Source organism: Physeter macrocephalus, chromosome 11, assembly GCF_002837175.3.
Source record: "Physeter macrocephalus isolate SW-GA chromosome 11, ASM283717v5, whole genome shotgun sequence".
Classification (NCBI taxonomy): Eukaryota; Metazoa; Chordata; class Mammalia; order Artiodactyla; family Physeteridae; genus Physeter; species Physeter macrocephalus.
Genome location: NC_041224.1, coordinates 11327320 through 11339102, shown reverse-complemented (window position 1 = coordinate 11339102; position 11783 = coordinate 11327320).

Genomic DNA, 11783 nt, shown 5'->3' with positions numbered 1-11783 from the left:
GGAGAAGTCTTAGGGGCTTCCACTTGACCTTGCCTACTTCCTACTCCTATTCTGTGAATAGAAACCCAAATATGAAAAGTCTGATGAATGTCAAGTATGTCTGGGGTGGCCAGCCTCCAAGAGGGCTCCCAGTGACCCTTATCTCTTGCGGTTCATGTCCTGTGTAGTCCCTTCCAAGAACTGACCAATAAGATATTGCACAAGTGACACTGTGTGATTTCTGCAGCTAAGTCATAAAGGGGACTGCCGTTTCCGCGTTTGTTCTTTAGGATCCCCCCCTCAGGGAGAAGCCAGCTGCTGTGTCATGAGCATGTGCCTGGTCCAGTGGAAAGGCTCACATAGAGAAGAACTAAAACGTTCCCCCAGCAGCCAAACACCTCGACAGCCATGGGAGTGAGTCACCTTGACGTGGATGCCCCAGTCCCACTCCTGTCCTGAGATCACTGCGGCCCCAGCTGACATCTGACTGAACCTCATGAGAACCGCTCAGCCAGAACTGCCCAGCCAAGCTGCACCCAAATTCCTGCCTAAAGAAGCTAGGACGCGATACATGTTTATTTTTATTCTAAATCATGAAATTTGAAGGCAATTGGTCATGTGGCAATAGATAATTAGTACAGGTTTTGATATTGGGAGTGTGGTGCTACTCTAAAAATGTAAAAAATATAGGAATTACTTTGAGTCTAGACAGTGGGGAAAAGCAGAAGGTCTTTTTGATTTATTTTTTTCACATCTTTTTGGAGTATAAATGCTTTACAACGTCGTGCTAGTTTCTGCTGTACAACAGTGTGTATCAGCTCTATGTATACATATACATATCACCATATATCCCCATATCTCCTCCCTCTTGCGTCTCCCTACCCCACCCCTCTAGGTGGTCACAGAGCACCGAGCTGATCTCCCTGTGCTATGCGGCTGCTTCCCACTAGCTATCTATTTTACGTTTGGTAGTGTATATATGTCCATGCCACTCTCTCACTTCGTCCCAGCTTCCCCTCCCCCCACCCCCCCCACGCCCTCAATTCCATTCTCTACGTCTGCATCTTTTTTCCTGCCTTGCCACTAGGTTCATCAGTACCACTTTTTAAAATTCCATATATGTGCGTTAGCATACAGTATTTGTTTTTCTCTTTCTGACTTACTTCACTCTGTATGACAGATTCTAGGTCCATCCACCTCACAACAAATAACTCAATCTCATTCCTTTTTATGGCTGAGTAATATTCCATTGTATATATGTGCCACATAGAAGGCCTTTAAAAGGAATGTTAGTGAAAGCCTAAACGGTAGCAAAGAGACTGTTAGTGGAAGCCTGGTGGTTCCAAGGAGACCAACAGTGAGGAAAGTGAGGAAAATATTGGAAACTACAGAGAAAGGGAACCCTGTGTAACATGCTATCTCCTGCAGTAATGCGGAAAGTAGAAAATTTCCTCAGTGAACCAGGTGATCTAGCTTAGAAGATTTCCAGGCACAGTGTGGAATGTGCCAGCTGGCTTCTTCTTGTCACCTGTAGTAAAATGCAAGAGGAGAGCTATACGCTCCGGAAATAACGGTTAAGCATAAAAGAGCTAGGCCTTGCTGGTTTGGAGAATCCCTAGACTTTCCATATGACAAATGATGTAAAAGTTAAGAAATGGCTTCCAGGTGAAGATTAAATACAGGGAAATGTAACAAAACATGATCTAAAGATGAAAAGAAGAATGTGACTGTAAAAACCTTAGAAAAATCAAGCAAGCAAAAGACCCTCTAAAGATTTTAAGAGTGTCTGTCTCACGGATCTTCTACTTTAAACAGAAGGGCGTCTAAGAATCTAAAGTACGTTATGCTTCAGCAGCCTCACTGGGAAGTCCAATTAGAAAAAGGCTTATCTCAAAGAGGGCCATAGTGTGGCTATTTTCCAATAGATTCAACTCTGATAAGATTCACAGGAGACCCGCAAAGTTTAAAAAATAATCATACTTATGGAAACAGCACCAGTTTGGACAGAAAGGATTAGAGACAATAAAAATTAAAATTGGACTTTGAACCCTTAAATTTATATAGGAAGAAGGCTGAGAAAACTACCTAGCTGTAAACATGAGATACCTTTCATGGTAAAAGGAAGGGTGACTAAAAAAACCAGGAGCTCAGAGAGCAGACCCAAAACTACAATGAATCGTCCCCGGGACTTAAGTCCTAAATCAAGGAACTATCAACACATGTCCCATTGTGTCCTTCTATATTTCAGAAATGTGAGGGACCCATAACTCCTGAATACCTCCTCTGTTACCAGTTTTGGATGGAAGAGACTACTGTGATCATCCTATCCTGCCCCACCATTGTGATGGGTGTATGGACCAGGCAACTTGTCTCAACTCCCAAGTCTTCAGAAACTACAGGCAAGGAAGCTCATACCCACCTAATTTAGATCAGGTTCATGGAGTTCAAGCTGATGCTATAATGGTATGAGACTCTTAGGGCCTTTAGGCAGGGAATAAATAGATGTTACATGTAGGAGGGACTTATTATTAGAGGACAAAGGGTGGTCTGTGGGACCTCCAAGATGGCAGCCAATGATCCCTGCCCTTGACTAGTCCCCTCCTACACTGAATGGGGCTGAACTGTGTGAGCCACACAATATTGTGGAAGTAATGATACGTGATTTCTAAAACTCAGTCATGAAAGGTATTGCAGCTCTGCCTGCTCTCTTAGAGATTTCACTTTGTGGGAAGCCAACTGCCATGATGTGAGGATACTCAAGCTGTCTGTGAACAGGCACACGTATTGAGGAACCGAGGCGAGATACGTCCTTCCCAAATCTCTGAATCCCACTTCCTTATGATCAGGGCCCTGACTTGGGCAAGGAGAATTTGGCCTTCCCTGAAGTTCTGCTACTCTCACAAATAAATTGTATATCTGGCCTTCAGGTTTGTTTGTTCCCTCATTGCAGAAAATGAGTTTTGGGGTTTTTTTTTAAATGCTGCCTAGGAGAATTTTTGAGTCGCATGCTTTGTCTTAGATTGCTGATTAATGAACATGAGCCTACATGTTCTTCAGTGTCTCGTTGGTATTTACAAAGTGTTCGGTCTTTGCAATCCCATGTGTCAGTCATTCGACACTGGTTGCCCCAAGGGGCTCCAGTTCGGTCAAGGGTAATTCTGTGTAGAAAGGGGCAACTGTAAACTTTAACCGACAATAATTTCCAGTAGCTGGGGAATGACTACACTGACCGGTTCAATGAAAGGAATCTGGGTGGAGACCAGTTGCGTCCATTACAGGTACCAAAACCAAAAAAGCCTTTGGCAACAGCGTACTTAGTGGAGGAACTAGAACATTTTCCCTTTTGGACTGGCAACAAATTATGGATGCCTACTTTCATTCAACGCAAAAAGGAGATCCTAGTCAGCAAGGCAAGAAAAAGAAATGAAAGGACTGATAAAGTGGAAACAAAACTATCGTTATTCATAGCCTGCCTCATGTTTTATTCTATAGATAGCGCTTCTTTCTAGGGTTCTATAGCACAGTTTGCCTTTAATGCTCAAGACCTCTCTTTCCCGCTGTTACTAGTGACTTCTTCTAGGACTTGTCTGAGTTCCTCACAGCATTCACTGAATCCCCTTTGGGCAGGTTGAGACTGTAATAAATGAATATGGAATTGAGCTGCTTAATTTTTGCTAATATCTAATTCTTCATCTATATTCTGGAAGAAGAATGGCAATTTCTGTTGGGTAAAGCTCAGGAAACTGGATGGAACGGGACAGCCAGAAAAGAACATGCTACTGGTTTTAAACGAAGTCAGCAGTGGTAAAACTGGATAGGAAAATTGGTTCCCTAAGTTGAAGCTGCTTTTAATTTTATCCTGGACTGTCTCTGCAGTTTTTTTTTGATATCTTCAGTGGGAGCTGTCCAAGTCTGCTTGACTCAGAGTTGACATTGGAACGCTGTGTACAAAACCAGAGGAGGAAAAGATGTATGATCATCAACTCTCTGGTTCATTTAGTGTCAGGACGACTAGCAGGGTTTCTGCTCAGGCGGAATGCCACACTCGCTGAAGGATGAACGACGTCTGCTCCTGAATCTTTTGGTGCTACACGTTCTGCAACATTGGGAGGCAGCCATAGGTGAGACTGGAGTCTAGACAGACAGAGGTCTGGTTCACATTAACCCCTTCTAAAGCAAACAATAGTAGAGCCCCAAGGCTGCTTCTATCTTCTTTGGTTTTCACTTGTGAAACTTGTTATTATAAAAAAAATTTTAAACATACCAAAAAAGAAAGAGAAGAGGATTATAAATATCACTCTCCTAGATTTAACTATGAAGTCATTTGTTTCATTTATTTTTGGTAAATTTTTGAATATAAATTACAGACATCGTAACAAGATACCTGTAATTATTTCAGTATGCATCTCTAAATTTAAGATACTTTTCTACATAATCATAACAGCATCATCACTTCTAATAAAATTAATACTAGTTCCCTAAAATAATATTATTTCACTTTACTCAGATGTCTCCATTAGTTCATACAATGCTCTTTAAAGCTAGTTGCTTCAGACCATGGTTCAATCAATGACAATATATGGCATTTCTCTAAAGAATATGTTAATATAGAACATTCCTCTTCTCTCTCCTTTTTCCATTACATTAATTTTTTGAAGAGACTGGATCAATTTTACTTTAGAATATCTGATTTTTTTTTAATGTGTATGATTGTTTCCTTGTGGGGATTATTTGACTTGTACCTTACTATACGTTTTGGTACTTCCTGTAAATTGAAAGTTTAGGGGTAAAAATTTTATTTGTTTAATTTGAATAAATTAATTCGATGGCCAAACACTTCTTTGTAAGAATACTTTAAGAATAAAGCTATGTATTTCTCATTGTATCACATCAAAGGGCTGGGTGTCTAATTATTGTTGTTAAAATTGATCACTTGAGGAAGGTGTCACCAGTGGGTAATCTGTAGGCTCTACTTTAGCTCTGTGTCCATTCAATTTTCTGTCAACCTTTTATCTAATGGTTAAGCATCCATTGAAAATCCTTGCGTGAGTCAATTAATTCATTAGGAGTTGCAAAATGATCACGTTCTGTTTTTTTGTTGTTCTTTTTCCTAACTTCTTGAGTTGAATGGTTAGTTCATTATTTTTCAATCTTTTTAATGTAGCATTTAGTGCTAAAAATTACTATCTAAGAATTATACAAGTTTTTATATATAGCATGTTCATAATTATCATTCAGTTCAAATATTTAATGATTCCCATTTTTCTTTCTTAACTCATTATTTCCAAGTAAATTTTAAATCTTCAAATATTTCTTAGAGGAATCTATTTATTATTAATTTCTAGTTTAATTATATTCTGTTCAGCAGACACACATTTTTGTGATCCTGATACTCTGGTATTTGGTGAGACTTGCTTTCAGGCTTAGTTCATGGTGAATTTTTACTAAAGTTTTGTGCATGATTGAGAAGAATATCTGCTCTCTGATTTTTTGGTACAAGCTTCTGTGTATTACTAGTAAATTAAAATGTCAGTTCATTGTTTTATCCATCCACAGCCTTAAAACTTTAAAAAAAATCTAGTTCATTAGTCATCTGGGGAGGAGAATGTTAGCTCTCCCATGGTTAATATAGATTTGTCAGTATTTTTTCTTGCACCAAGCACTGCTTTATATATATTCCTATATTATATATTAGGTGTTTACACATTTGGAATTGTTATATCTATCTGGAAAATTATCCTTTTTTCTGTAAGTAATGAACTGAATAAGTAGTGGTGGTGTCCAATACTTAGTTTTCCCTTGTTTAACTCATCTATAAATTATGTTTCTCTTTTTTATACTTAAGGTTTATTTTTGTTTACCATCCCTTCTTTTCGGATTTAACTTCTTACTCCCTAAAGCATATCTCTTCTGAATTCTGCTAATGAGAAGCTTTTTGTGGTCACTATATATTTGTTTGTAAAAATGTCTTATTCTTCAGTGATAATTTCGTTAGGTTCAAAATACAAGTTCAGGTTCTTCCTTGCTATGTGACTTTGAGAATACTACTTTACCTCGATGTTCCTCAATTTTCTTATCAGTGAAATGAAAGTTTAAAATTGTACCTACACTATGGGCTTATGAGGCTTAAATAATGTCAGTTAAATGGGTTAACGTTTGTAAGGTCCTAAAGAGTGCTGGCTCATGGTAAGTGCCATGTAAATGTTGGTTAAATAAAAATAAAATGTATGAATAAGGTGGGAGTTGTTTTCTCTTACTCCTTAAAGATAACATTCTACAGTTGTCTGTAGTTTATTGTTACTTTTGAGAAGTCTTTATCTAATGCTCATTTATTTTTAGGAAATCTGTCTTGTCTCTCTGTTTGCATTTGACAACATGTCTTTATCTTTGGTTTTCTATTGTGTTATCTCGGTATGGTTCACTTCTATTTATCCTGCTTGGTGTTTGTTATACATTTTCAAATTGGAAATTCAGGTCCTTCATCAATTTGGGAAAGGTTTCAGCCATTTAATTTTTAATATTTTCTCTCAGTCATTATTTATTTATTTATTTTAAAAATTTGTTTATTTTTGGCTGTGTTGGGTCTTCGTTGCTGCGCGCGGGCTTTCTCTAGTAGTGGCGAGCGGGGACTACTCTTCGTTGCGGGGCACGGGCTTCCTATTGCGGTGGCTTCTCTTGTTGCAGAGCAAGGGCTGTAGGCATGTGAGCTTCAGTAGTTGGGGCATGTGGGCTCAGGAGTTGTGGCTCATGGGCTCTAGAGCACAGGCTCAGTAGTTGTGGCGCACGGGCTTAGTTGCTCCGCGGCATGTGAGATCTTCTCGGACCAGGGATCGAACCCGTGTCCCCTGCATTGGCAGGCGGATTCTTAACCACTGTGCCACCAGGGAAGTCCCTCTCTCAGTCATTATTGTCCATCTCTGGAAATCTGAAGAGACATACGTTGGGTTTAGTCATTCCATCTTCAATGCCTCAATTTGTCTCCTGTATTTTCTGTTTATTTTTCTCTACAAAATTATATATAATTTTGTGAAATAAAGTCTTCTATTTATTAATCTCTGCTTACCTCTGTCTTTCCTGCTTTTAGCCAACTTAACTGAATTTTAAATCAATTATTTTATTTTTATTTATACAAATCAAAACCTTTGATTGTTTTCCAGATTTTCCAGAACTTTTATAATAGTATTTTCTGACTCACTTATGAGGAAATGTTTTCTTGTTAGTTTTATGATTTGGATTATGAGGACTTTTTTTTTTTTGGCCACTCTGTGTAGCTTATGGTATCTCAGGGCCCTGACCAGGTATTGACCCCAGGCCACAGCAGTGAAAGCACAGAATCCTAACCACTAGGCCACCAGGGAACTCCCAAGCTTATTTTCAATTTAAGTTTTATTTGTCGGAATCTTGTATGGCTGTATTATCTAGATTGAGTATTTGTCCCCCACAGAGATTTTGAATTTGGAGTATTGTACAGCCATAGACCAATTTTAAGTTGCTTTCTGAGCTGAAATATTCCTGGACAACATAGATAGTGGAAATAAGAACTTCATCCTATGTGAGGAAAACCTCTTATCACAAATTCTCAAATCTGACTTTTTATTGATCCATCTAGATTCTGTGTCAAGACAGACAAGCTTACTTATTTGTTTTTTGAGTGTTGGGCATATTTTCTTTTTATTCTATGCTTTCACTAAAGGTACAGCCATTTGAAAGTCTCAGTTTCAATTAGTGACATCACACAAGTTCAAGTTATCATCTTTTGATTTGATGCCTTAAAAACCCAAGAATTTTGTTTTATATCTTTATTGGAGTATAATTACTTTACAATGCTGTGTTAGTTTCTGCTGTACAACAAAGCGAATCAGCTATATGTATACATATATCCCCGTATCCCCTCGCTCTTGAGCCTCCCTCCCACCCTCCCTATCCCACCCCGCTAGGTCGTCACAAAGCATTGAACTGATTTCCCTGTGCTATGCAGCAGCTTTCCACTAGCCATCCATTTTACATCTGGTAGTGTATATATGTCCATGCTACTCTTTCACTTCGTCCCTGCTTCCCCTTCCCACCGTGTTTTCAAGTCTGTTCTCTATGTCTGTGTGTTTATTCCCGCCCTGCCACCAGGTTCATCAGTACCGTTTTTTAAGATTCCATATATGTGCGTTAGCATACGGTATTTGTTTTTCTCTTTCTGACTTACTTCCCTCTGTATGACAGACTCTAGGTCCATCCACCTCATTACAAATAACTCAGTTTCATTCCTTTTATGGCTGAGTAATATTCCATTCTAGATATGTGCCACATCTGTCGATGGACACTTAGGTTGCTTCCATGTCCTGGCTATTGTAAATAGTGCTGCAATGAACATTGTGGTACATGACTCTCTCTGAATTATGAAAACCCAAGAATTTTGAAAGCAAACCCCAACCCCCAACACACACATGCCTTCCTCCAGGACAGCTGGGGAATATCCTACTCATTGGATTATTGGTCTTTTTTTTGGAGCTCTTCTTTACGTTTGGTCCATGGGGTTATCTCTTATTTTCTTGCAAGTACTAGTATGCTGCTGAGAGTATGTTTTATAAAGTTGTTTTTAAACATTCTGCAGATTCCGAATGTTCAATTCAATGTCACTATGTGTTATATAAAAAATCAATCTTACAGTATTTTTCTTCTAAAATTTGCTTTAAAATTTATGTAAGGAAACTAATCTTGAGTTATTTGTAGTGACGTTGATGGACCTAGAGTCTGTCATACAAAGTGAAGTCAGAAAGAGAAAAACAAATACCATATGCTAACGCATATATATGGAATCTAAAAAAAAAAAAAAGGTACTGATGAACCTACTGGCAGGGCAGGAATAAAGACGTAGACATAGGGAATGGATTGAGGACATGGGGTGGGGGAGGTGGAAGCTGGGGTGAAGTGAGGGTAGCAGCGACATATAGACACTACCAAATGTAAAACAGTTAGCTAGTGTGAAGCAGCAGCATAGCACAGGGAAATCAATTCGATGTTTTGTGACAACCTAGAGGGGTGGGGTAGGGAGGGTGGGAGGGAGATGCAAGAGGGAGGGGATATGGGAATAGATGTATGCATATGGCTGATTTACTTTGTTGTACAACAGAAACTGACACAGTATTGTGAATCAATTATACTCCAATAAAGGTCTATAAAAAAAAAGAAAACTGATCTTACATCACAACAAAATAGGATTCATCCCAGGTTCACAAGTATGCTTCAACATATGCACATGAATCAATGTGATGCACCACATAAACAAAAGAAAAGATAAAAACCACATGATCAATTCAATAAATGCAGAAAAAGCATCTGACAAAATTGAACACCCATTCATGATTAAAAATTCTTACCGAAGTGGGTGTAGAAGGAACATATCTCAATATAATATAAGCTATTTATGACAAACCCACATCCAATATAATACTCAATGGTGAAAAGCTGAAGGCCTTCCCACTAAAATCTGGAACAAGATAAGGATGCCCACTCTCACCTCTTCTATTCAACATAGTATTGGAAGTCCTAGCCACAGCAATCAGACAACAAAAAGAAATAAATGGTATCCAAATTGGAAAGGAAGAAGTAAAGTTTTCATTATATGCAGATGATATGATACTAAATATAGAAAGCCCTAAAGACTCCACACAAAAACTACTAGAACTGATAAATGATTTCAGCAAGTTAGCAGGATACAAGATTAGCATACAGAAATTGGTTGCATTTTTTTACACCGAAAATGAAATATCAGAAACGGAATGTAAAAAAAAAATACCTTTTAAAATTGCACCCCCAAAAATAAAATACTTAGGAATAAATCTGACCAAGGAGGTGAAAAACTTATACACTGAGAACTATAAAACATTAATAAAGGAAATGGAAGATGATTCAAAGAAATGGAAAGATATTCCATGCTCTTGCATTGTAAGAATTAATACTGTCAAAATGGCCATACTATCCAAAGTAATCTACAGATTTAACACAATCCTTATCAAATTACCTAAGACATTTTTCACAGAACTAGAACAAATAATCCAAAAATTCATAAAAGACTGAGAATTGCCCAAGTAATCCTGAAGAAAAAGAACAAAGCAGGAGGCATAACCCTCCCAGACTTCAGACAATACTGCAAAGCTACAGTAATCAAAACAGCGTGGTGCTGGCACAAAAACAGAAATACAAATCAATGGAACAGAATAGAGAGCCCATAAATACACCCACACACCTACGGCCAATTAATCTTCAACACAGGAGTCAAGAATATACCATGGGAAATAGGCAGTCCCTTCAGCAAGTGGTGTTGGGAAAGTTGGACAGCTGTATGTAAATCAATGAAGTTAGAACACACCCTCTCACCATACTCAAAAATAAACTCAACATGGTTTAAAGACCTAAACATAAGACATGAAACCATAAAACTCCTAGAAGAGATCATAGGCAAAACATTCTCTGACATAAATCGTACCAATGTTTTCTTAGCTCAGTTTCCCAAGGCAATACAAATAAAAAACAAAAATAAACAAATTAGACCCAATCAAACTTATAAGCTTTTGCACAGCAAAGGAAACCATAAACAAAGCAAAAAGACAACCTACAGAATGGGAAAAAATATTTGCAAATGATGCAACTGACAAGGGCTTAATTTCCAAAATAGAGGAACAGCTCATACAACTCAACAACAAAAAATAAACAACCCAATCAAAAAATGGGCAGAAGACCTAAACAGACATTTCTCCAAAGAAGAAATACACATGGTCAATAGACACATGAAATGATGCTCAACATCACTAATTATTAGAGAAATGCAAATTAAAATTACAGTGTGGTACCACCTCATACCGGTCAGAATGGCTATCATTAAAAAGTCTACAAATAACAAACTCTGGAGAGGGTGTGGCAAAAAGGGAACCCTCCTACACTGTTGGTGGGAATGTAAGTTGGTGTAACAACTTACATTCTGAAAAACAGTATGGAGGTTCCTCAGAAAACTAAAATAGAATTACCATATGATCCAGCAACCCTACTCCTGGACATATATCCAGACAAAACTATAACTAAAAAAGATACATGTACCCCTATGTTCATAGCAGCACTACTCACAATAGCCAAGACATGGAAACAACCTAAATGTCCATCAACAGATGAATGGATAAAGAAGATGTGGTACATATATACAATGGAATACTACTCAGCCATAAAGTATGAAATACAGCCATTTGCAGCAACATGGATGCAACTAGAGATTATCATACTAAGTGAAGTAAGTCAGAAGAAGAAAGACAAATATCATATGATATCACTTAGATATGACACAAATGAACCTACCTATGAAACAAAAATAGAATAACAGACTGGTGGTTGCCAAGGGGGAGGGGGTTGGGGGAGGGATGGAGTGGGAGGTTGGGGTGAGCAGATGTAAGCTTGTATATATAGGATGGATAAACAACAAGGTCCTACTGTATAGCACAGAGAACTATATTCAATATCCCATGATAAACCATAATGGAAAATAATATATTAAAAAAGAATATATATATGTGTATGTATAACTGAATTACTTTGCTATAAAACAGAACTTAACACAACATTGTGAATCAACTATACTTCAGTTTAAAAATATTGAAAACTGGTCTTAATTATATATTTTCTTTTTAAACTTAAATTAAATTTATTTATTTTTAACATCTTTATTGGAGTATAATTGCTTTACAACGGTGTGTTAGTTTCTGCTTTATAACAAAGTGAATCAGTTATACATATACATATATCCCCATATCTCCTCCCTCTTG